Source organism: Anolis carolinensis, chromosome 6, assembly GCF_035594765.1.
Source record: "Anolis carolinensis isolate JA03-04 chromosome 6, rAnoCar3.1.pri, whole genome shotgun sequence".
Classification (NCBI taxonomy): domain Eukaryota; kingdom Metazoa; phylum Chordata; class Lepidosauria; order Squamata; family Dactyloidae; genus Anolis; species Anolis carolinensis.
In genome coordinates, this window is record NC_085846.1 from 107,690,691 (window position 1) to 107,718,321 (window position 27,631).

At 41.2% G+C, this 27,631-nt stretch overlaps 1 protein-coding gene and 1 non-coding gene across 4 annotated transcripts in view; both read left to right on the plus strand.

The window, feature by feature from the left end:
• The window catches only part of ptprn2 (protein tyrosine phosphatase receptor type N2), a 612,886-nt gene that overhangs the window by 62,890 nt on the left and 522,365 nt on the right, over positions 1–27,631 (plus strand). The gene's annotated exons all lie outside the window — the stretch shown is intronic.
• LOC134292806 (U2 spliceosomal RNA) lies at positions 15,268–15,453 on the plus strand. The gene has a single exon (XR_009999949.1). It is a non-coding gene; the product is annotated as a U2 spliceosomal RNA (small nuclear RNA).

Sequence of the window (27,631 nt, forward strand, 5' to 3'; positions counted from 1 at the left end):
GTATTTTGAAAAAACTCTTAGATAGCTACAGGTTACTTTAGTTACATGAATCTATTTTTGGAACACATCCCCAAAGTCTTGCTAGAATATATATGCAATTAACAATACATATCAACAGAAAAACATTTCAGTTTCCACCTTCTTCAGTTGCCAAAGAAGAAACTGAATTGCATACAAGGTGGCAGTTTAGAAGAACACTATGTTATTATAATACATTATAGGCTTGTGCTTTCGGGAAAAACCTTGCCCCGTTTCGTGTCCTGGCTTTTGTTGGGGGCCCCGATCCGTTTTTTGGGAGCCTCTTGAAATCCGGACTACTACATTATGGTGTTTTCTTCTAAACTGAGGTCACATGGTGTTAGAATACACACTGAGAAATTCTCCTTTTTTGTCTAAAATGTATGAAGGAGATGGCACAGCAATGCCAAACAGGGACAAAGAGGCTGCAATGTTCTGAGTTGAAATCCTTGGCCCCTGGTTGTTCCAGCTCTACATCCAAAAAAGCTTGTGTTCTACTCAAGAACACAAAGGAATGACAGTGAAATAAGCACAGATAACATACCAGCAATGTATTTCCTGGCCCCAGTGATTATCATTGTCTCCTTGTACACCAGAAAAAACAATGTCAGTTTCCCCTGAATGGAGCTGATTACTTTGCTGTGCAGATTCTGAGACTCTTTAAACAGGACTGCTTAACTTTTTAAAGACCTCCTTTGAGCATCATTCAGGCAAGGATGACTTTGCCATCTTTATTCCTCCGTTTTGCAACCATCTGTTCAGCTTCACTGCTATGTACAGTCCTTTGCCTTAAAGGTCACCAAACATTTCCATTGTTAGAGAAGATAAAAGGGCAAGAGCTTGAATTTTAAAAAATATTAGCGGTATTTCAAAAGTATATTATCAGATATTGTTGAAGAAGGTGTATTGAGACAACCAACCAACCAACCAAACACGTATAAATGTGAATAACTTGCTGAGGAGGGAAATGGCTAAGAAGAAGATGGGATATTTCTCTTTCCCAAAATAACTGAAAATGTTTTGTTCAGGGTAGGTATAAGCATGGGGGAATTAAAGGTCTTCCAAAGCATTTCAAAAAGATTTCCCGAAAGGCCAGCTGTCCTTGGTTTTCTCTCCATGTCATCTAGGATCAGCCCTCCATCAGGCTGTTTCCATCATAGCTGGGCATCTTGCTGCTGTTTTTACACAACTTGAAACTTTAGAAGCTCATTTATTAAGATGTTAGTGACAAGGTACAAAAACATAAATATGTTATTCTTAGTAAGGAAAACTTTAAATCATTGCTAATACTGATCGTTATATTAAATGTTAAGGTTTAAATCAGAGAGAAAGTCATATGCTGCCCAGATGTTGTTGGCCTGTAACTCCCAACAATGCTTTGGATATCATTGCCAAGGATCAAGCCTGCTGGGAATTGAACTTCAACAACATCTGATTTCCACCATGGCAGGATGGCTAGTCCTAACTAGAATAAATCACCGAATCAGTTGTCTTTGCACATATATTGACTTATCTTTCAGCAGCTGGGCTAAACAGATTACTTTAATTGGAACTAGTAGATTAATTTAGCCCAAAGATATTAGACGTAAAATAAATCATTGGACACAATGGCTTGTTATTGAGGTTGACACTATAGTTCCTTAGTGAGGTAATTTATTGTTTGCATCTTCAGTTTTGCTCTCTTTGTACTTGAAATTGCCTTCAACAACCTCAAATATTCCTGATGCCTCACAGAATTCTATTGCTGGTTGTGGGATTTGTAGTTGAACATGTATTTGAAAAACCTAGTTGAAAACTGACAGGCTGTCCTAAAACATGCCACTAATCTGCCCATTGTGTTTTATCACTGATTTGCCTCTCTTTTCTCTCTATATGCATACACTATCCCAGAAGCATGTGTTCTATACACTTACCGATCAAACATTGAAGATTGTCTGGATTAGGGAAGGTTAATAAGGAATTAAAGACTAAATCCAATTACTAGTCCTAACTTGAGTAGACATATTAAAATGAATGGGATGGCAAGTCCCATTGATTCAATAAATCTACTCTAGTTGAGCTAGCAATTGGATTTAGCCTGATGTTTTATTCCACTTAGAGGACATTGATATAGTACAATACAGAAGTGCTCCCTGTTGTGACTCTTGTCAGTTCCCCACATTTACTAATTTTAAACAGGTTTGTATCGTACGTCATTATATAATATACAATATTATTGGTTAGGGTGGGCTGCATGGAACTCTTTCAGTGTACTTTATTGGTGTTCATACAGCATGTGGATAATTTTAAAAGGTTTTTCTCAGTCCTAGACACCCCATTTCATCCTCTCATGACTTTTCCCCATTTCTGTCATTTTGCCTTCCACCTCAGATTTTATGGGTCATAAGTTTTGAAGGTTTTGGTAAGGTTGAAACCATTTATTTAGAAGCAAAATTTGAGTTTTTTTTAAAAGGTAACCATGCCCTAATCATGGGGCAGCGACGAATCCAATTGAACTTTATTTTAATCCTTTAGCATGTTTATTATTGCTCAGAGAGTGCTGGGCAGTTGGATCATTAAGTGGAAAATTGCCCTCTTCCACCATCCCCATTTTTCTTGGCTTTTCTGTCTTCTTGTCACAAGCTTCTCACTTTGCTTTTCCTTCTCCTTGCCTTCAGTGGATCACATCACTTACGGGGTTTGACAAGGGTGAAACTTGGAGCCAGAAGATATGGCTGCCAAAATTCACAACTTTCTATCTAAATGTCAATGTATTTCTTTACAAGACAAGATTCAGAATTTGACCGGGATGAACAAAACATGTGTTCTACTATTGATCTTGGCAGATCTCTGTTCTTGATATGGAGTTTGGAAAGAGAGAGCATGCAGCAACTAGATTTTGGGCGTATGCTCAAAGAAACTCAGAACACTTTTGATTAAGAATTTTCTTTCCTAACTTGATAGGTCCTAGATAAGGTTGAAATCCAATTATCCACAGGCAACAATTTTATTATAGTCTTTTCAATAGGGGAAAAATCCATTTTTTCAGGAAGGCAACTTTAAAACAACAAAAAGAGCACTTTGAAGATACCAATAACAAAATGTGGCTCTAGGATCAACTGTGACCATCTTGCGGTCATTCTTTCTTCATTCCACGGTCTGTCATGGAGATCAGTTAATGCTGAGCTAAATGATAATCAATTACATATATTGAATGATTAGTGTTGGCAGGGATGAATTTCCTAGTTTCTAATATTTCACATTATTTAGTTGTATCCTTAAAGTACAAGGGGAAAGCAAGTTGCAGAAATTTATATGGCCAATAGAGTTCTTCCCACCCTTCCTCCTTTTACCTTGAGTGACACATCAACTTAAACTATTGCTAACCACTTGCTGAAGTTCTACATTGTGAGTATGCTTGTGGTGGGTTGCTGTTGGTTTACTTTATGCTACAGCAGGGGTCCCCAAACTAAGGCCCGGGGGCCGGATGCGGCCCTCCGAGGTCATTTACCTGGGCCCCGCCTTCAGTTTTATAGTATAATATTAATTGTAATATTGATAATAATATTATAATGTAATACAATATAACACTAATAATAATACCATATAATAATATTAATTATATATTCTATATTACATATAATATTACTAATAATATTACAGTATAGTAGTATAGTTCAATATAGTAATATATAATGCTAATATTGTGCTATGCTAATAATATAATATATTGTATGTACATATAATTTGTAAGCCACTCTGAGTCCCCTTTGGGGTCAGAAGGGTGTGATACAAATGTAGTAAATAAATGCAGTAAATAAATAAATAATAAATTTTAGACTTAGGGTCACCCAAAGTCTGAAATGACTTGTAGGCACACAACAACAACAACAACAACAACAACAACAACAACAACCATAATTAACTTGACTATCTCATTGGCCAGAAGCAGGACCACACTTCCCATTGAAATCCTGATCAATGTATGTTGGTTAAAATTGTTTTTATTTTTAAATATTGTATTGTTCTTTCATTGTTCTTGTTGTTGTTGTTGTTGTTGTTGTTGTTGTTGTTTTTGCACTACAGATAAGACATGTGCAGTGTGCATCGGAATTTGTTTGTATTTTTTTTTTCAAATGATAATCCGGCCCCTCAACAATCTGAAGGATTGTGGACCGGCCCTCGGCTTAAAAAGTTTGAGGACCCCTGTGCTACAGTCTGAGTAGGGCTGCGTTGTCCTTGTTGTGCTGCAAGTTAATTATATTGGCAGCTAGTGGCTTCAATTTATATGAGATGACGAATCAAAGCAAGCTCTAAGGCTGGATCTACACTGCCAAATAACACAGTTTGAACTGCATTATATGGTCAGTGTAGACTCATATAATGCAGTTTGAACAGCACTGAACTGCATAATATGGGTCTGTATAATGCATGGATGAACTTTGGCCCTCCAGGTGTTTTGCACTTCAACTCCCACAGTTCCCAACAGCTGGTAGGCTGTTAGGAATTGTGGGAGTTGCAGTCCAAAACACCTGGAGGGATGAAGTTCACCCATGCCTTGTCTAAACTAATCAAATTATGCTGTTGCAGTCCAAAACATGTGGGAGTTGCAGTCCAAAACACCTGGAGGGACAAAGTTCGCTCATGCCTGATCTAAACTGATCATATTATGCTGGTCAAACTGCATTATTTGGCAGTGTAGATCCAGCCTGAATCCACTTTTGATCGCAATTTCAAACAAGATGTCAAATATGCAGAACAGATTTTTGGGACAGCATCTGAGCACCTCTTCTAAACTTCAGACTAAAGCCCAAAGCAGATCTATCACAGCATTGCTTTGAAAGCCATTGTGTATAAAGTATGCAAACAAATTTCCATTCTCTAGCTGTTTGTAACCCTCTCTGGGAACCCTTTTGTCTGAAAACCGTGTATTTTCAGCCACCGTGAGTAGCTATATTGGGAGAAAGGCAGAATAAAAATTAACTAAATACATAAATATGCAAAGAGGCCTATAGAAATTAACAAACAAAAACAAAAATTTCAATAATATGATATAAAATATGAAATCAAAGTATCCAAGAGCTAATAGTTACTGAGCAATGTATTATTGATAGGTAGTGAGCAAAACATTAATCAAGGCTTTGTAATGGTACAGAATCTTGTGGGAAAAGCAAGAAATAAGCCTAACAACTAGCAGGAAAAATGGTATTTAAAGCTTTCACAACTTGGAAAATGGGTTTTGTTCCTTTCCTTTTGCAGAAGGTTCCTTGAACTACTAGGGCAACTACCTAAAAGGTGTCATGCATTGTGCCTTCCCATTGTATGTTAATGTAATGTTGCATGCAGGTTCATATGGGGAAGGTGGTCTTTCAGTGAAAACGATTTACCCCAGAACCTATTTCTTAGGACCATCCTTTTGGGGAGTGGGTGGATTGTTTTAATGATGTGAAACAGCAGCAAGTGGCTTGATCTGTGTGTATGTAAGAAAGAGTATGCATGAGATAAATCCTTTTGTACTCCAGCTCTTTCATTTTCTTCAAAAATGATACAAGACACAGGAATCTCATTTAGTTTTGGGAAGCAAAGCAGTTTGATGGATGTATGTGTGGAGGAAGGAGATATTTTGAGCATACACATGTCCAGGAAGAAATCAGTGAAAACTTTCTTCCCCACTAGTTCTATATTCAATCTCGAGCCACCCACATGATGCATAATAAAATAAGCCCTTCAAGAGAAAGAACAGTGGCAATTCATACATTTCAGTGAATTGCTTGTTATGCTTTTGTGTCCCAAGCTGTCTACTATTGTCATCAAAATTTCTGATTATAAGAGTACTGTGAATCCATTTTGGCTGTTTTATGGCATCACGTTTCTATGGATATTTTTTAATTTGAACACAAGACATATGCTAATGATATTCTTATCCCATATCCCATAGTTTTCAAATTCAAACCTACTGGTGGCCACAAGGTGATTTATTTTGTCTCCCTTTAGACTTGAAGTGCAATCACACAATATATATTGTTTCTTGTATCTGCTGTGTCTGTCCAGGGCAAAGACACTCACATAAATACAGTATGAGCATTATATCCACGGGGAATCAATTCCTGGACTTGGCATGGATATGTGAAAACATAGACAAAAGAGAGCGTTTCTGAAACCAAGGATTTCTAGCCCAAGAGTGCCCCAGAGTCACAATAGATCAGGCATGGGCAAACTTGGACACTCCAGGTGTTTTAGACTTTAATTCCCACAATTCCTAACAGCCTACCGGCTGTGAGAGTTGAAGTTCAAAACACCTGGAGGGCTGAAATTTGCCTTGCGATAGATAATTCCTAGCGAGGATGTACTTTGTAAGACGTAGATAGATAAAATTGGATGTTGGTTCCATAGACATGAGTTCTGTATCGTGTTTTGCTTCTGTAGGTGTTGTGTTCTTTATATGTATTTCTTTTTTTTTTTAAATATAAATCTTTATTAGAAGTTTCCATATATATGATAAAATAGCATTGGGAAAAATAAAGAATAAAAAGAGAAAAATAGGGGTAAAAGTGAGGGGGCAGATAGAGGGAAGATAGGGATGGAGGAAAAGAAAAAGAAGGAAAAAAAAGATAAAAAAAGAAAAAATTAATTAAAATAGGACTTCCAGGTCCTCCGGTGGGATTGGTCTTCTGCTCGTACTTCTTTCTCCTTCTTCATCCAATCTTTTTCCTTTTGTGTGTGTGTATATCTGAATGTGTGACCTCTTTTTTATTCGTTTATCCTTTCTCCTTCTTATTTATGTAGTTCTCCACTTGTTGCCAATTTGTTTCTTTTCTTGGCTTTCCCTGTTGTTTAGACATTAAAAAGGTTAATCTGTCCATATTTTTTATTTCTAAAATTTTAGTTAGCCAATCTGTTTTATTAGGAATTTCTTTTTGTCTCCAAAATCTCCCATATATAATTCTAGCTGCCGTTGTTAAGTATGTTATTATCTTTTCTTCATTTGAACCTGGGGGAAGTTTGAAATGCCTAATAGGTATATTTCAGGTGTTTTGTTAAACTTTTTATCCAAAATGATTTGTGTACTCTCATGGATTTTTGTCCAGAATTCTTTTGCTCTTTTACATGTCCACCAAATGTGGAAGTATGAACCCTCTTCCTCTCTACATTTCCAGCATTTTGAGCTCATACTTTTGTTTATTAGTCCTAATCTTTTGGGTGTTATATGCCATCTGTAGAATATCTTCGTCCAGTTTTCCTTTAAGTCATATGAATATGTAAGTTTTAATTTCCTACCCCAGCATGCCTCCCATTCTTCCAATTGTATCGATCTCCCAATATTTCTCGCCCATTTAATCATGCAATCTTTAATTATTTAATTTAATTATTTATATGTATTTCTATATATATATATTGAAGCCCTCGGTGGTGCATTGGGTTAAACCACTGAGCTGCTGAACTTGCTGACCGAAAGGTTGGTGGTTCAAATCCAGGGAGTGGGGTGAGCTCCTGCTGTTAGCCCCAGCTTCTGCCAACTCAGCAGTTCGAAAACATGTAAATGTGAGTAGATCAATAGGTACTGCTCCAGTGGGAAGGTAACGGTGCTCCATGCAGTCATGCTGGCCAAATCACCTTGGAGGTGTCTACGGACAGTGCCAGCTCTTTGGCTTAGAAATGGAGATGAACACCAACCCCCAGAGTCGGTCACGACTAGACTTGATGTTACGGGAAAACCTTTACCTTTGTCTATGTGTATTGCTTTTCCTGGCCAAGCTTCTTTTAAGTCTTAAAGACATTTCTGTGGTGTGCCTTAAAATCATTTCTTTCTTACAGCAACCCCAAGATGAACCGATCAAGAGGGTTTTCTTGGCAAGATTTCTTCAGTTGGGGTTACCTTTGCTTTCATCTCAGGCTGAGAGAATGTGAATTGCCCAAGGCCACCTAATGGGTTTCCATGGCTGATTCAAACCCTGGTCTCCCGAGTTAAAATCAAGCTCAATCCATTTCACCAAGCCTGGTTTTCTCCTTGGGTTTCTCACCACCAGATTTCGTTGGTCTTATATTTGCTTATTAATACCATGTTTGTGTTTTAGCTTGAAACTTGCGCATTGTCCTACACATTACAGTTTGTTGACATCTCCCTTAAGTTGCGGTGCCCAGAACTGTGTCCAGTTCTGGGCACCGCAACTTGAGGGAAGTGTCAACAAACTGGAAAGTGTCCAGAGGAGGGCGACTAAAATGATCAAGGGTCTGGAGAGCAATCCCTATGAGGAGCAGCTTAAAGAGCTGGGCTTGTTTAGCCTGCAGAAGAGAAGGTTGAGAGGAATTATGATGGCCATGTATGAGTATGTGATGGGAACTCATAGCGAGGAGGAAGCAAGCTTGTTTTCTGCTGCCCTGGAGACTAGGACGTGGAACAATGGCTTCAAATTACAAGGAGATTCCACCTGAACATTAGGAAGAACTCCCTAGCTGTGAGAGCTGTTCAGCAGTGGAACCCTCTGCACCGGAGTTTGGTGGAGGCTCCTTCTTTGGAGACTTTTAAGCAGAGGCTGGATGGCCATCTGTAAGGGGTGCTTTGAATGCGATTTTCCTGCTTCTTGGCAGGGGGTTGGACTGGATGGCCCACGAGGTCTTCCCACTCTATGATTCTGTGACCTTTAATTTTGAAGTCATTGCTGGATGTTCAGTTGTGCCCCCTCTATGACCATTGGCTCAAACAAGGAATGTTTCCTGCTTGTTTGGCTATTAATCTGGACAGTTTGGGTTAATACTAGTACTGATCCATATAAGAGCCGTGGTCTGAAAACTCTTGTGTAACTTATGCATTTTATGTGTCCGTCTTGCTAGTCTCTTACAGTACAAGTCAGTTGCTTGTCAGAACTGACCTTTCCTTCAGTGATCAGATCCATGGAAACCTTTTAAAGATGGATCACGCTGAGACATGCACAATATCTGTCACAAGCTTTCCTTTTTCCTCCATCCCTATGTGCTTCGTTCCTTCAATTCTTTAAATTGTGACAGAGGTTTAGAAAGGTGAACGATCAATTTCATTGACTGATAGTAATATAAACTGTAGTGGTATTTAATATGATTGAACAAAGCTTTGCTTGATATCATCTGAAAGTAGCTCCTTTGATGACAGTACACAGCTACTAAAACTTTTTAGTGGTTTTGATCCTTTTTTGGTATAATCTTAGCATACATTTATTGAAATGCTTTTTATGAAATTATGATATATTTTATGTCGAGGAACAATGGTGTGGTTTGAGTGTTGGACAAGACAGTGGGATACTAGGGTTTGAACCCTCTGAACCTCCTTGGGAAAGTTATACTCTCTCAGCCTCAGAGGAAGGCAAGTACAATCTTTCCCCACAAATAAATTATGCCAAGAAAACCCTGTAGTAGGTTAGCTTTAGGGTCTCCATAAGTTGAAAACCAACAAAATTTTATATTGTCTATGATGTGTGCTAAACAGCCAATTCATGCTGTAATTCTTCTTTGATATGATGTGACAATGAATGTGTGCATGTGATTGAGGTAGTGCTTAGAATCAAAGAATCCTGAAGTTGGAAGAGACCTCGTGGGCCATCCAGTCCAACCCGCTGCCAAGAAGCAGGAAAATCACATTCAAAGCACCCATGACAGATGGCCATCCAGCTCCATCCAGTGAAGTAGCCTCCACCACACTCCGGGGCAGAGAGTTCCACTGCTGAACAGCTCTCACACTTAGGAAGTTCTTCCTAATGTTCCTAATGTTCAGGTAGACTCTCCTTTCCTGTAGTTTGGAGCCATTGTTCGGCATCCTAGTCTCCAGGGCAGCAGAAAACAAGCTTGCTCCCTCCTTGCTATGACTTCCCCTCACATATTTATACATGGCCCATCATGTCTCCTCTCAGCCTTCTCTTTTGCAGGTTAAACATGCCCACTCTTTAAGCCGCTCCTCATAGGGCTTGTTCTCCAGACCCTTTATCATTTGAGTCGCCTTCCTCTGGACACCTTCCAGCTTATCAACATCTCCTTTAAATTGCGGTACCCAGAATTGGACACAGTATTCCAAGTTCGGTCTGATCAAAGCAGAATAGAGGGGTAGCATGACTTCCCTGGATATAGACATTAGACTCCTATTTATGCAAGGCAAAATCCCATTGGCTTTTTAAGCTGCCTCATGACATTGGTGGCTCATGTTTAATTTGTTCCCTACGAGGACTCCAAGATCTTTTTCACACATACTGTTGTCGAGCCAGGCGTCCCCCATTCTGTATCTTTGCATTTCATTTTTTTTCTGTACAAAAGAGTTTGGGATGGGGGAACCCATGGGAGAAATCAAAATTTTAATGTTTAAAATCTATTTCAAAACGCCTTCCATCATGTTAGTCTTCATTCTGACACCGACAGCCTTCAAAGCAATGTGTTTCAAATGTTTACCCCTGCCTGATGTTTCCTCGTTGGTCTATATCCGGCATGGACAAACCTTGGCCCTCCAAGTGTTTTGGATTTCAACTCTCACAATTCCTAATAGCCGGTAGGAGTTTGCCCAAAGACTGGCCTACATCTAAAACCAAAATGTAATTGTTGGAGGGTTTTTTTTGCTGAAGTTTTATTGGCAGATCATTGTTGAATTGAAACGTACTGTTGGCAGAGAAGTCCCAAAAAGGCTGTTGACAGATTTTACAAGATATTGAATAAGAATAAGACTAAGTTGTGCTTGTTTTGACATCTAGATCTCTGCAATGTTCTCTCACCCTCCATAGCAGAGGGCTCCATAGAGTTGGGACCTATAGTGCATCTGTAACTCCACAGGGCTATATCCAGACACATCTGGTAGAACAGGCATATTTACTAGCATTTCCTGGCAGTTTTTATGAAGCCGATTAAATTATCGGCTGCTCTTTCTGCCATCCTGTGGTTGCTTCTTAGTACTGCATAAGCATGACCAACTTTGTCATGTTTTTATTGTGTACAGTACCTAAATAGTAACACAACGATGTTTTTACTAATGAGAATTGTGCTTTTGTGTCATCCATTCAAATAATGTCACTAAATGTTTTCCTTTCTTTGTGAGATGGAATCCGAAGCATTAATAGCAATAAATTTTAAATCTTCTTTAAGTATCATCAACCATCATTTTAAAGAATATGATTTTCTAAGGGGAGGGAGATCCATGACGTAAGATCAGTCTCTACATATATCTCATTACAAGACATTGGTGTTTGCACTAGACATCAGATGTTTTGAGACAACGTAGTCAGTTGATCCCAGCTCTCATGGGACTACGGTAAGGCAGAGTGATTGACATTTAAAACCCTACAGAGTTGAATTCATGTATGTCTAGAAACGTTTGTCTCATTCCCCTGTAGTTCTGACATTTTTATGCATTCATAGACTTCCATTGGTAACATGAACTTTCCCATTCCTTTGAATAGGGAAGAGTTTTTCACAAGTGTTTGAGTGAACCTGGACTCCTTTTGAAATAAACAAGAGAAGATTGATCAAGTTATTTAACAAGTTATGCTTCCCTGGCTTGATATGGGCCAGACCTGCTTTTAAATTTTTGGTCAGATAATATATTTTCTGCATTTCTTCTGTATGTGATTTGAAAATTCTACATTTACATAGGCATGTACAGTGCTGTTTTTAGATTTCATATCTGGCCTGTATCAAGATCCTTTAACAGCAGATAGGAAAGGAATCTGTATTACAGTAGAGTCTCACTTATCCAACATTCGCTTATCCAACGTTCTGGATTATCCAACACATTTTTGTAGTCAATGTTTTCAATAAATCGTGATATTTTGGTGCTAAAGTCATAAATACAGTAATTACTACATAGCATTACTGCCTATTGAACTACTTTTTCTGTCTGTTGTATAATATGATGTTTTGGTGCTTAATTTGTAAAATCATAACCTAATTTGATGTTTAATAGGCTTTTCCTTAATCTCTCCTTATTATCCAACATATTCACTTATCCAACGTTCTGCTAGCCCGTTTACGTTGGATAAGCGAGACTCTACTGTACCTTCATGTGTTCCTGTATATGATACTATCTTAAGTGATACCCAAGTGCACCAAATTTTTCAATTTTTGAATTCCATAAAATAAAACAAAAGATGCTTGTTTCATAAACTCAAAACATGCAAAACTCTAAAATCAGGACAGTAAATAAAAAACAACACTCATAAAATAGAGGAATTCCAGACATGAATCAATCAGGGCCAGCTCATACCTCCCAACAAAGGAGCCCCCCAGGCAGGAAGCAGCCAGGCTTTGAAGTTGCAAGGCCATTAAATGCTAATCAGGGTGGCCAATTGCAACATTCACACTTTGCCGCAAGTAGACAAGAGTTCTTTCTCCCACCCTGGACATTAATCCACATATATATAAACCCACTTGCCTAGTTTTCAACAGACCCCTCAACCTCTGAGGATGCCTGCCATAGATGTGGGTGAAATGTCAGGAGAGAATGGAGCAATATATTTCCCTACTTGTTGCCAACATAGGGTGTATTTACACTGTAAATTAGAGGACATCACTTTAATTGCCCTGGCTCAATACTATACAAACATGGGAGTTGCAGTTTGGTGATTCATCTGCACTGTCTGACAGAGAAGCTCTTAAAATACTATTAACTCTTATGATTCCATTGGTGGTGTCAAATGGCATAAATGTACACTAAGAAATATGCATAGATCTCCACTAAGTTGAGTGGGGCTTTATTCAGTATATGATTGCAGCCTGGAAATAAGAAGTGTCCCTTTTTTGTACCAGGAATCCTATGTGATATCACCATTCAGTCCTATTTTAAGTCAGGAAAAGCAGGACTTTTGAAATATGAGCTTCAATGTCATTTCCAGCTTATGGCAAACCTATGAGGTGAAGCTATCACTGGATTTTCTATGTCAAGGTTTATTTCAGAGGAGGTTTGCCATTGCTTTCCCGGGCAGAGATCTGAAAACTGATCTACCGTAACAGACTCCTAGTCCAAACTTGAACTACATTGGATATTTCAGCCCCTGTGACTTTTCCTTATTATTTTCCTTATCAGTATTTGTAAATCCTTGAGTTGAATGTGTATCTTTTTTGTAACACTGTAGATTGTACAGCAGAGGGAGTATTTGTCACAATATCACAAAATATCTGATGTGGCTGTATGGAATTTCTAACTGTAATCATCATGGCCCAGTACAACATCAAATAAATTAATGGGCTAGCGTTAAGACTGAGAATGCTTTTTTAAAGGAAAGCTTTGCTCTGATTCAATATTGCTGTCTTGTTTTATGTATATAATATAGCAATTCCCCAAAGGGGAAGGGGAAAAAAAAGCAAAAGTCTCTCTAATATGTGAAAAGTTTAATTGCGTTACTGCGTTTAGTACATGTAACAGGAACAACACTGTTATCTTACTGGTGAGCAAATTAAAAAGGCTTATATAAGATTTTTAAAAATTGACCTGAGAGCCTGAAAAACAACAACACTCAGAGAAAAAACATTAGCAATATTCTTTCTCATCTGCTCTGAAACATAACATTATAGGCTTGACTATATAAGAGATCAAATACATTTGAGTGCAGAGCGGTTTAGGTATTTATGCAGTCTTAATTTCAGACTTTTGGCATAATCATAACCACTAGAACAGTGGTGGTGAACCTATAGCATGTGTGCCAGAAGGAGTATACATTGCCCTCTTTCCTGGTATGTGCACCATTGTCGCACCTCAGCCTTGATTCACCTTGCTCTATCACACAAACTCCACAACAGGTTTGATTCTTTTCAGTTTATTAAGGTTAGGTAGTAAAAAGTTCTTCAAAAAGCAAAAGTAAAGCACCAAAAGTCAGTTACAAATATAGTCTTGAGATATAAGTCCAGGGCTTACAAGGAATAAACAACATCCAAAAAGAGCACAACAAATTCCAAGAAACATGGATACATGGGCTGCAATATAATCCAAAGCACAGCAGGAAAACTGGAGCTTGCTTCTCCGGTAGCGAGAAAGTTGCTTTGACAAAAGCTTTTCCCTGAACGCACCCCTTTTAACACACTTTTCAAAACATGAAAGCATTTCTCTGCCCCCTCACCTCCCCCCGCCTGTTTGCGGCGCCGGGCTGTGGCGCAGGCTGGTGAGCAGCCTGCTGTAATAAATCACTCTGACCATGAGGTCATGAGTTTGAGGCCAGCCCGTGGCAGGGTGAGCACCCGTCAATTAAAAATAAAAAATAGCCCTTGCTCGTTGCTGACCTAGCAACCCGAAAGATAGTTGCATCTATCAAGTAGGAAATAAGGTACCACTTATAAAGTGGGGAGGCAAATTTAACTAATTTACGGCATTGGAATGAGGAAGTGCCGTCACAGTGGATGATGAAGCAGCTGCTCCCCCCTGTGACCAGAATTGAACATCCCCTCAGGAGAAGGTTAAATTACCTCTGCATCTGTCTGTCTCTGTCTCGGTTCTATGTGTATATGGGCATTGAATGTTTGCCCTATATGTATATAATGTGATCCGCCCTGAGTCCCCTTCGGGGTGAGAAGGGCGGAATATAAATACTGTAAATAAATAAATAAATACATAAATAATTCTCACACTACGCCGTACTCTCAATTCCAAACCTTCAGCTCTATCTAAGGAGCCCATCCCATCAAGGTCAGCTGGCTTGTTATTTCGCTGAGACTCATTATTATACTGGGAACCTTTCATCCTCCCTTCCTCCGTTCCCATATCAGTGTGCACCTGGCTGGCTTCAGCGGCTTCACGGTCATCTACTCCAGCCCTCCCTGTGGGAAACTGAACCAGCACTCTCTGTTCTTCATCTTCCAAATCTACAGGCCTTTCGGGGAGATTCTTCTGAACTGGAATCCCTCTTTCCTCATCAGAGTCAATCCTAGATTCAAGCTGAGTCACAACAGCCATCACCCGTCCCCGCTCGCCATCCTGCCCTCTGTTCACCTGTCCCCATTTGCTTGCCCACCCCTTGCTTTTTTGCCCACCCCCCACTTTCTCACTCACCCATCCCACCCCTCACCCCCTGGGCCCACTCTCTCTGCTCACCCCTCCACTTGCCAACCCACAAGTGCCCCCCCCCACCGTTTTGACACTCCATCTCTAAAAGGTTCGCCATCACTGCTCTAGAATATGGTTGTTTAAAAAGTAGGACAAATATCCCTGTGAGGATTATACATTATTCATTTTTTGAACATTTTTATTATTATTATTTTCAGAATTATGGTAAATAGTGCTACATAATACTATACAAACATTCAGAACATTTCCCATTGGTAACACATGTTTACATCGCTTCTCGGCCTTTTGGCTAAGATCAAGCGTAGTATCTGTTCTTATCAATTATTCAATTGTTTAAAGCTGTTCAGAATGGCTGTACACTGTCCTTTGCAACGTAATCCAACAAAGAGTTTATTGAAGCTACACACTTCTCTTGGATACATGTTAATTCTTCATGCCCTATTGGCTGACTGTTCAATCTTGATATTTGAGTAGGCATTTGCAAATTCTTGTTTATAGCGTATTTGACATAGTTGATATAATGTGAGCTGCACATGTGGAAAGTCAGTATGTACATGAGACTTTCAGTCAACCGGCATCCATGGGGATTGTCAGATGCCAGATAAATGTAGTTTCTGGTTGCTTAAGAGTTACTATTGAAAGTAGGTCTAATGAATACTATACCCCCTACTATACGTTCAAAATAGTGAATAGTAAAGACATCACACTAGCAAAAAACGTCCGCATAGTTAAAGCAAATATATTCCCTGTAGTAACCTATGGATGTGAGAGCTGGACCACAAGGAAGGCTGAGTAAAGGAAGATAGACACATTTGAACTTTGGTGTTAGAGGAAAATTCTGAGAGTGCTTTGGACCGCAAGAAGATCCAACCGGTTCATACTCCAGGAAACAATGTCTGACTGCTCACTGGAAGGAAGGATGTTAGAGGCAAAGATGGCCACATAATGAGAAGAGAGGAAAGCTTGGAGAAGAGAATGATGCTGGGGAAAATGGAAGGAAAAAGGAAGAGGGGCCGACCAAAAGCAAAATGGATGGATGGTATCTTGAAGTGATTGGCTTGACCTTGAAGGAACTAGGGGTTTGAGTCCAGGTTACCTACAGGATCACCTTCTTCCATCCCATCCGCCATGAGCACTGACGTCCTCTGATGGGCAGTTACTCCAACCAGGCGGAACCCGATTGTTGACTGTCACCCAGAGGAACTTTTCATTGGCCGCCCCAAGACTATGGAACGACCTGGTGGAAGAGCTGTGACAGCTAAATGAGCTGTTAGAATTTAAAAACTATTTAAAGGCCTATTTAAAGGCCTACCCAGCCAGGTTTAGGCATGAATTTTAAACTAGTGTCCTGTGTTTTAATCTCTGTTTTGTGTATTTAATGTGTATTTTATAGAAATACGTTTTAATACGTAGCTTTTATAGAACTAAATTTTTATATATGTGTTTTATAGAATTTTTGCAATGTTTGTATGGTTTGACTGTACTGTGACCCACCTTGAGACATGAGGAGAGCTGGGTAAGATAAAATAATGATGATGATGATGATTAAAAACTGCATTAATTGTGCAAATTATATTGCAAAAGTATGAAAGCTACTGACTAATTGTATAGATCAGTGGCTCTCAACCTGTGGGTCTCCAGGTGTTTTGGCTTACAACTCCCAGAAATCCCAGCCAGTTTACCAGGTGTGAGATTTTTGGGAGATGAAGGCCAAAACATCTGGGGACCCACAGGTTGGGAACCATTAGTATAGACAAAATATTATTCACAAAAATTCAATCACTTGGGTTCCAGACCTCAACACAGTTGCCTCACTGTTGTCTAAATTTATTCTTCAGATCATGTACTTAAACTCAGAACCTGTAATATCTTTTCCATTGTTATTTCTAAGTGTCTGCTATCCATAGCTCTAACCTCTGATAGTAGTTAGGACAGCAGTAGTAAATTTGGAAGTACAGATGTCCATCATGACAATTGCCCATTCAAGAGCAAGCTGCTCACAAACAAACAAATGTGTAAACGTATAAACTAAAGAGGAATAGCTCAAAATACTATACATCATTGTGGGATAAATCCTGGGATGCTACTGTAGGGATTGGAATTGATTTCAGAAAGAGCTGAACACATGGCAGATCTCATTAGAGCCCTTGCAAATCATAAGTACTCACTAACTCTGCAAGTTCTGGCTCTACTATATCATTGTGTTTAAAGATTTATCTGATGAAACTAGCCCTTTGAATTTTAATTAGAAATATGCTTCATGCCAGTAGAATTGTTTTAAAAGTGGTTATAAGTGTTTCATACCTCTGGAACATAGTGATTATGCTGCTGCATTTTGCACTAACTGTATGTTAACCTGAATCACTCGTCTCATGTATTGTCCGATATAACCCATCAATGCATTTGAAGGCATTCTAAAATATGTTATGGAATTCTACCTGATGAAACTGAGAAGAGATATGCATGATGTACAGCATCATTAGCTAAAGAAAAATCCAACAGTTAGGGAAGCTTGTCTAAAGTGGGCAAAAACCACCAGCCTCCCTTCTGTGCTTTCCATTACTCTGCAGTATGCTCATGTCCCTGCAAATGTATTAGCACTTTCCGATTGAAGTGGATCAGCTTTTAACTGATATGCCTCTTTTGAGATTGCATTGTACAGCAATTTGCCAGCCTCTGCAGGAGGTAAAAATTGTATGTAGGTACCCTGCAACCCAAAACAGCAAGCGTTCCTGTGCAGGGATACAGCAAGGGTTGTAAAATACATAGGAAGAACTCTAGTTGTGTGCCAGATCACATATTATACAACACTATGTAGCAGATAATGCAATACACATTGTACTGAAAAAATTATATTTAAAAATTTATGTATCTGGTCTCCTTGTATGTCGACCATAGAAAATAGGATTACAGGGGAATTGGCATTTTCATAGATACGAACAAATAAGGTTGCAGTGGAAGATTCAGATTCATTATTGAACAGAGGCAGGTGGACTTCTAAGCGAGCAGTCCAGATATCTCTTGCACAAATTTTATCCATAAGCTAGTCGGAAGTGAAGATCAAGACTATCGACTGGCTTTGTAGAGAGTACCAATCCTGGAACCGCTCCTTATGTCTTATCATTGGCTTGGAAGATAAAATATTAAGGGAAAAATTGTTTTTGTGTGGGCCCAAACTGCAACAATGGGGCATCACTCTCAGGAGGGTTCTAGTAGACCCACTGATTCGCCCCTTGGACATCGGGCTGAGCATTGATATTCAAGATTCCCCAACTCTAAGTCATGCTTGTTCTACCTCCCAGTCCCACAACAAGACCCCACTCTTGCTTAGTCACCTTCCCATTCATGATGATGCCAAATCAACTGACCCCTCTCTCCCATCAGTGGAGAGAAGCTCCTTTTTTAAACAAACAAGTACCTTTGGAGGCTTTCCTTTCCAGGACAGCTGACTAGTCCCGGCAATTGGCAACTCCACCCAGTTCTTCCATCAGGGGGAAGAGGGCTCTCATGGAGGTGGCCCCATTGAAGTGATATGGGGGAGGAGAAAGCACGGTCACTATCAACCCAGGGAGAAGCGCAACAGAGTTTTTGCGACCCTGGAGAGGTTTAGGTGTGGTAGTCTTCAGGACAGACCCCCCAACCTTAAGGTCCTGCTTCTGAACGCCAGATCCGTCAATGGTAAAACAGCTGTCATCCAGGATTTGATCCTGGATGAGGAGGCGGATCTGGCATGCATCACCGAGACGTGGCTGGATGAGCTGGGAGGTGTGAAACTCACCCAGCTGTGTCCTCCAGGTTTCGGGGTGCATCAACAGGCCAGGGTTGGGGGGCGGGGAGGAGGAGTTGCGGTGATCTTTCGGCAGTCCATCGCCCTGATCAGATGCGCCGTTCCGCAATCCCCGAGGTTCGAGTGTGTTTTCCTGAGGGTGGGAGCCCGAGACAGCTTGGGGATTCTTTTGGTGTACCGTCCACCCCGCGACCCAGCAGTCTCTCTGTCTGAGCTAGCAGAAGTGGTCTCCAATGCGGCCCTTGTCTCCCAACAACTGATAGTTTTGGGAGACTTTAACATTCATGCCGAGACCACATTGACAGGAGCAGCTCAGGATTTCATGGTTGCCATGACAACCATGGGGCTGTCTCAAGTTATATCTGGGCCCACACATCAGGCAGGACATACCTTGGACCTTGTTTTTATTGTGGACGGTGGGACAGTCAGAGTGGAAGAGCAAAACATTCTTCCATTGTCATGGTCTGACCATCATCTGATCTGTTTAAGTATCGCCGTGCCTTCTAACCTCCGCAGGGGTGGTGGACCCATTAAGATTGTCCGCCCCAGGAGACTGATGGATCCGGATGGACTTCTGAGGTCTCTTGGGGATCTTCCTGTCCTGGAGACTGGCGATCCTGTCGATGTCCTGGCTGATTGCTATAACAGTGAGCTATCAAGGGCACTGGACACGATCGCTCCCGAACGTCCCCTCTCACTGCGTAGAATCGCGTCGACTCCTTGGTTCACCGAGGAGCTGGCTGTGATGAAACGTAGGAGGAGGGGACTAGAGTGCATCTGGAGGAAATCTCAGGACGTGTCCGACCAAGCACGGGCTAAAGCCGCTATTAAGGCTTACTCCGTGGCTCTGCGAGCAGCCAGGAAAGTTTTCACGACTGCCCGCATAGCGTCTGCAGCCAACAGGCCATCGGAGTTGTTCCGAGTTGTTGGGGAGCTCCTGCGGCCTCCCGAGGCCCAAGGGTTTCCTGATGACTTGGCAATCAGCGATTTCGCGCACCATTTTGCAGGCAAAGTTGCTCAGATACGCCGTGAGTTGGACTCCAGCTTAACTGTGGTCCCAATGGAGGTAACCGAGGTACCTGTCTGGGTGATCTTATGGGATTATTTCCGGCTTGTCCTTCCTGATGACGTGGAGGGGATTCTTGGGTCTGTGAGGGCGACCACCTGCGCTCTGGATCCTTGTCCTTCTTGGCTGGTGAAGCTGGCCAAAGATGGGTTGTTGGATAGGTTTGTGGCTATTATAAATGCCTCCCTGGTTCAAGGGTCAGTTCCATCCTGCTTTAAGCAGGCGGTAGTAAAACCATTATTAAAAAAGACCTCGTTAGACCCATCTGTATGTAACAACTACAGACCAATTTCCAACCTCCCATTTCTGGGCAAGGTTCTGGAGCGGGTGGTTGCTACGCAGCTCCAGGAGTTCCTCGATGACACCGATTTTCTGGACCGCTCGCAGTCTGGCTTCAGGCCTGGACACAGCACCGAGACGGCTTTGGTCGCCCTGGTGGATGACCTCCGCAGGGAGCTGGACAGGGGGAGTGTGACCCTGCTGGTTCTCTTGGACATCTCAGTGGCTTTCGATACCATCGACCATGGTATCCTTCTGGGGAGGCTCGCCGGGATGGGAATCGGTGGCACAGTTCTGCTGTGGCTTCGGTCCTTCCTGGAGGGCCGTTCCCAGATGGTGAAGCTGGGGGAAACCTGCTCGGACCCCTGGCCATTGACCTGTGGGGTCCCGCAAGGGTCTATTCTATCCCCCATGCTATTTAACATCTACATGAAACCAGTGGGAGAGGTCATCCGGAGTTTTGGAGGGTGTTGCCATCTCGACGCAGATGACACGCAAATCCACTACTCGTTCCCATCTGATTCCAAGGAAGCCCCTCGGATGCTGAACCAGTGCCTGGCCGCTGTGGCAGACTGGATGAGGAGGAACAAGCTGAGGATCAATCCTGACAAGACAGAGGCCCTCCTGGTCAGTCGCTCGTCGGATCGGGGTATTGGGTGGCAACCTGTGCTGGACAGGGTCACACTCCCCCTGAAGTCACAGGTCCGCAGTTTGGGGGTCCTCCTGGATTCAGCGTTGACACTTGAGGCTCAGGTGTCGGCGGTGGCCGGGAGGGCTTTTGCACAACTCAAACTTGTGCGCCAACTGCGACCATACCTCGTGAAGTCTGACTTGACCACGGTGGTGCATGCCTTAGTTACCTCTAGACTGGACTACTGTAATGCGCTCTACGTGGGGCTTCCCTTGAAGACGGCTCGGAAATTACAACTGGTCCAACGCTCGGCTGCCAGATTAATAACTGGGGCGAATTACAGGGAGAGATCTAGTCCCCTGTTTAAGGAGCTCCACTGGCTTCCGTTCATTTTCCGATCCCAATTCAAGGTGCAGACCATCATATATAAAGCCCTAAACGGTTTGGGACCCACCTACCTTCGTGACCGTATCTCCTACCATAAACCTGCCTGATCTCTGCGATCGTCAGGGGAGGCTCTCCTGTCGCCACTGCCTTTATCCCAGACCCGCCTTGTAGGAACAAGGGAGAGGGCCTTTTCTGCTGTGGCCCCCCGTTTATGGAACTCATTGCCCATTGAAATCAGGCGAGCCTCCACTCTTTCAGACTTTAGGAAAGATCTAAAAACATGGCTCCTCCGATGTGCATTCGGAGAGTAACTGTTACATGCTTTTTGTTACGCCCCCCATTATTTATCCTCTAGACTGTCTGCTATCTTTTCCTTAGTTCCCTGTGGTTTTATTCTTATCCTTTTTCTTATCCTTTTCTCACCCCGAGTTTTAACTGAGTATTCGTGCGGCCTGCCCTGTTATATTGCTCTTTGGATTTTGTGTTGTACTGTATATGATTCTTTATTGTATTGTTGTAATTGTATTATGATATGTTGTTTTTATATTGTGTTATATTGTATTTTTCCCGGGCATGGCCCCATGTAAGCCGCCCCGAGTCCCCATTGAGGAGATGGTGGCAGGGTATAAATAAAGTTTTATTATTATTATTATTATTATTATAGATATCAAATACAAAGGTACCATGCGTTGTCAAAGGCTTTCATGGCTGTGAGTTTTCCGGACTGTATGGTCATGTTCCAGAAGCATTTTCTCCTGATGTTTCATCTGCATCTATGGCCAGCATCCTCAGAGGTTGTGAGGTGTATTGAAAACTAGGTAAGAGGGATTTATATATCTGTGGTTAGCATGGAATGGTCTTGCAGCCACTCTTAACAACTACCACTTCTGACTACACTGAGAAGCCATTGAAATCCACAAACATGTGGACAGTTTGTGCAGAAAGTAGGAAACCATGAAAATGAACAAAATGAACAAATTCTGGCTACCAGTATTAAAACCAGGACAATAAATAAAGAACAAAACTCAGAAAATGGGAATTCCAGACAGAAAACAATCAGGGCCAGCTAACACCTCCCAACAAAGGATTCCCTGGGCAGGAAGCAGTCAGTCCTTGAAGCTGCAAGGCCATTCAATGCTAATCAAGGTAGCCAATTGCTACATAAACACTTGCCTCAAACAGACAAGAGTTCGTTTTCCAATTCTGGACTTTCCATAGATATATAAACCCCTCTTGCCTAGTTTTCAGCAGACCACACAACCTCTGAGGATGCCTGCCATAGATGCAGGCAAAACATCAGGAGAGAATGCTTCTGGAACATGGTCATACATCCCGAAAAACTCACAGCAACCCTACAAAGGTACTGTTTTCTGGAATGGTGTTTCCCACTTACTGCAAAAACTAAAATCCTTTAACAATCAGGATAATACTTTTGGAAGTCACTGCACATGTGATGGAACCGAATTTAATTTGGTCAGGTGAATGGGAGAACAGGTAGGGAATGAGAAAGATGTGTTCATCTATACACGTAATAAAAGTGAAAATCTGTGTATGTGTGTATGTGGTAGAGGTGCCCACTTCCACAGACAGCTTCCAGCCTCCACAACACCTACGAACCACAGTGCTGAGGAACCACCAAAAGCAGTCTCTGCAACGACATTTCAGGTTATAGTGAGCACAGTTAACATGTAGCCCAAACCCTGCCAATGTCCTCCCCAAACACTATACTGCCCAACACCCAGGGAATGCTTTCATTTGGGGACCATTTCATCCTAGATTTTAGGTTTTTCTGCCACGACAGGCAGGCATCCCATGTGGAATTTGCATGACCCCGCCCACTGCCTATCTCTTAATCCTTGCCTACCCTTTGCTATGACACATAGCAAACAGAGAGGAATTGATCAGCAACTGAACAGACTGGAGGGTTTGGGGGACTGACTCAACAGGATGGAAGTTGTAGTTCACCCTGCATCATGGCAGAGCACCATGACCCCCTTCGATAATGGACCTGGAAAAAACCCTTGATTTTGGGAGTTGTAGTACACCTGTATCCAGACAGCACTGAACCCAGCCAACATCGGATCTAGACCAGACTTCGCACACAGACCCAACATGGCCAACTGTAAATACTGGCAGGATTTGGCGGTGACTACCCTTGGCATATGGGAGTTGTAGTTCACCCTTACCCAGAGAGCATTGAACCCAACCGATGATGGATCTGGACCACATTTGACACACAGACCCAACATGGCCAGCTGTGCATACAGGCCTGGTTTGGGGAGGATTGATCCACGATTCTGGGAATTGCAGTTTACCCACATCGTTATGTATTTTCTAATGGGAGGATTCATAAAAAATGAAATAAAAACCTGGCTTTTTTCCTAATACATAGTGTTACTAAAAGGAGCCCCGGTGGTGAAGTGCGTTAAAGTACTGAGCTGCTGAACTTGCAGACCGAAAAGTCCCAGGTTCAAATCCCGGGAGCAGCTTGAGCGCCTGCTGTTAGCTCCAGCTCCTGCCAACCTAGCAGTTCGAAAACATGCAAATGTGAGTAGATCAATAGGTACCGCTCTGGCGGGAAGGTAACGGCACTCCATGCAGTCATGCCTATGGCCACATGACCTTGGAGGTGTCTACGGACAACGCCGGCTCTTCGGCTTAGAAATGGAGATGAGCACCAACCCCCAGAGTCAGACATGACTGGACTTAACGTCAGGGGAAACCTTTACCTTTACCTGTAGTGTTACTAATTAAATAATTGATATTACCTAACACCTCAAAACAAACAATACCTTTCTCTAATAACCCCGGCACCGCCGGGTACCCAAGCTAGTAATTGATAAGCTTCAGCTCATTGCTGACATCTTGGTAATACATTACAGCAGATGATCAACAGCTGTTCCCGATTCACTTTTTTTAAACCCTTCTTTTCAGACCCATCTTAGGTTTTATTCTGTACTGAAGGGCTTTCTACTCAGCATATCCTCCCTCATTTTCATTACCATCCTCTGTATTTCTCCCACTATTTTTTCTTCAGTATGCAGTGTCAGTACGTTGTAGCTCTAGTGACAGTGGTTCTTGGCAGGCATTGCTATAATGTACAATTAAATTGTGTTCTGTAAACGGTACATCAGATATGACAGGGGAGGCACATCTTTCATCTTTTTGATGTATAATGACATTCAGAATGATCTCTAGTACTCTGTTGTTAAACAGCCTGAAGAGTCGGGAGGTCTATGGAGCTTCTTGTTTCGTTTTAAATTTGTAAGATCAGCACGTGATTGCCTCTTGAACGCGCTGCATTCTGATGGGATCTATGCAGTTAATGTCATTAACCGCACATGCTGAATATATAATTATTATTAAGTTTGAAATTGCCAGGTTGGGGGCTCTTTTAAGAAGAAGGTGAGGAAAAACAAGTCAAGGAACTGCTGCTTTATAATAAGCATCTGTGTAGCTTTTAAGTTTCCAAGGAGGAGGACAAATCAATGAATCTCAATGTATTCCTGTCTTCATTGCCAGGATAATTCAATAAATATGTTAATTAAGTATTCTGTACAGGAAAAAGAATTGAGACTTTCATTTTATGCCCTATTCATCTTGACAATTTTTGTGTTAATCTCCCCCCTTCAAGAAATTATCAGTTTTATCTGACTTTGAAAGCTGACTTCATTTGAAAAACTGGAGGCAGCATTTTGCTTTTCTTTCACTCTCCTTAAAACAAAGAGATATTATTTCAGGCTGTATTATAGAGTATCTGTTTCGCATGAGCAGGTGCTCCTTGCAATAGATTGTGATTTATAGTAATAGTAGCATAGGGGAGTTGGAGTTACCATTTTAGTTGGTAGTGTTAGGTACGAGTTTTCTTCGTGGTGCACAACAATAAATCCATGTTTGTCAGTAAATATACTCAGGTAAGATCTGCAGCCAATTTTAGTTCTGATGAATGTACTAACACGATACAATTCTATTTTAAGATATACAATTCCATTTTTGTACATGTGCCTCTGAAAAAAATGGTGTTATATTATAATGGACTAATGCTAAGAATTTTATTATTGGAATAGTCCAAAAGCTGTTCTGAGTTGCCCAAAATAATCAATTTATCAGCTCTTTGAATATTGAAAAAACAGGCAGATTATGGAGGAGAGATGTCTTCATGGAAGACAACTGTGAACATATATAGACATTTGCATTAATTATACTTTAGTTGTACATTGACACGTATAATAGCAATCAAACAAAATCAAATCCTGTCAAACAGATGATGTTTTAACCATGATCTTCATTATATATGTAAGAATAGTGGAAGTATATGAGGTGGGGTATGAGCTCCCGGTGGCACAACCTCTGAGCTGCTGAACTTGCTGACTGAATGGTCGGCGGTTTGAATCCAGGGAGCGGGATGAGCTCCTTCTGTTAGCCCCAGCTTCTGTCATCTTAACAGTTCGAAAACATGCAAATGTGAGTAGATCAATAGGTATAGCTCTGGCGGGAAGGTAATGGTGTTCCATGCAGTCATGCCAGCCACATGACCTTGGAGATATCTATGGACAACACTGACTCTTTGGCTTAGAAATGGAGATGAGCACCAACCCCCAGAGTCGGACATGACTAGACTTAATGTATGAGGTTGGGTGCTAGTATGGGAACACTGAGGAGGAGGAATCGTGTTTTCTTTTGACCTGCCAACCGGTAAACGGGTCATGTTTGGAATGTGAGAGAATTAGCACATTATTCTTGTAAATTACCTTGTCCTTACTTTCTTCTTTGGTATACTGGTGCTTGTTTGGTCATACAAAAGCCACATAAGCCTTTCAAAGCAGGAGAAAACATCTGTTGTGATGGTTGGTGCTATGGTACCTTCAGTAATGCATCTGTTAATTTTGGAAACATGATCCAAGTAGGCCCACTTTCCATATCCCAAAAAGGTTGGCACAGAGTACACAGCAATGGCTCAGAATCAGCTGCCATTTCATGGTCTGCTAAGTACCAAAAGCGGCTTTCGGTTCCAAAGGCCAACCATGAAACATCTCTTGGTTGCAGTCCCTGTGCAAAAGATACAGACAATCTGTATTAACTAGATGAATGATGATATTTTAGTGCTAATTTCCTGGTTTCGAGCTGTTAAATATTAGGGGATATGGCAGTGGCCTGTCTTAAAAGTTGTTTTGGAGGTCAAACCTTTATCTCTTCCAAATGTTGGTAAGTGCCAGGGCCGGTCCAACAATGAGGCGAATTAAGCGGTCGCTTCAGGCGCACAACATATGGGGGCGCAGTTGAGACTGCTTTTTCTGTTGATTTCTTGTAAAACATGATGTTTTGGTGCTTAATTTGTAAAATCTTAATGTAATTTGATCTTTAATAGGCTTTTCCTTAATCCCTCCTTATTATCCAACATTTTCGCATATCCAACGCTTTTATTTTTCAGTGATTGGTTTGGGGGGGGGGTGCCAAAATTCTGTTCGCCTACACTTGAAAAATACCTAGGGCCGGCTCTGGTAAGTGCATAATTGAAGGTTATGAATGCGGACAAAGATGTAGCCTAGATAAAATGAATTTTTGTTCCAAGCTGGAATCAACTGCCCATTCCTGCCTTCTACTAAGGAACTTACAGCACAATAAAATACACAATCTCTATTATTTCTTTTTAACAAGTCCAGAGCATATATCTACAAATCTGCTTTGGACTTGAAATTGAAGGAGTCAATGCCTGCACTTGTTTCTGACTATAAGAAAAGTATATAATAGAGGAGGGGGCTTCAATTAGGATTTTTTTCTGTGTCCCTGTTTCTTTTGCACTTTTGGAGGAGACATTTCACATGTGCAAACAAGTATCAGCGATGCAGATCTCCCATTTCCGTGTGCCTTTGTTTTATAGACGCGTCAACTCAAGATGAATCAATAAGGGCAAAACTATGTATAGTCATGAACCGCAGTCTTAAATACTTCACTCTCAAGTGAGCGTAAGAGTTTATTGTAAAAATTATTTAATTATAGATGTTATTCCTTCCCCCTGCTGATTTCTCATTGACAATATAAGTGTGCTTTGTTCTTCACAAGGCTTAAGAAAAAGCTACAGTATTGTATTGAATGCCCTAAAATAATGGTATTTAAGAATCCCCTGTTTAAAGCTGTGAATGAATGGCATTCCTATTCAACTGGGGTAAAAAAGCCTTCAACCCTTTTGGAAGAGCATTACCAAATTACGGCCAAATTTTCATCTCACAAGTCATTTTCATTCCTGATAAGCCAAGGCTCCAAGGTCAACTTGTCAATTTGGTATCCAATTTCCATTTCCATAATGTTCTACAGCACACTGGCATTTTTCCTGGAGCTGTCTTCTTTTTCTCATGTGAGTTTTATAAGAAGCCTTCCTAAAAGACAAAAACACACCATCTTTTGTTGCTATCCCAATGGGGATTGTTAAAAAATAAAATACAATTTAAGTGGTGGTGGGACTTACTTTGCATCTTCCTGTCT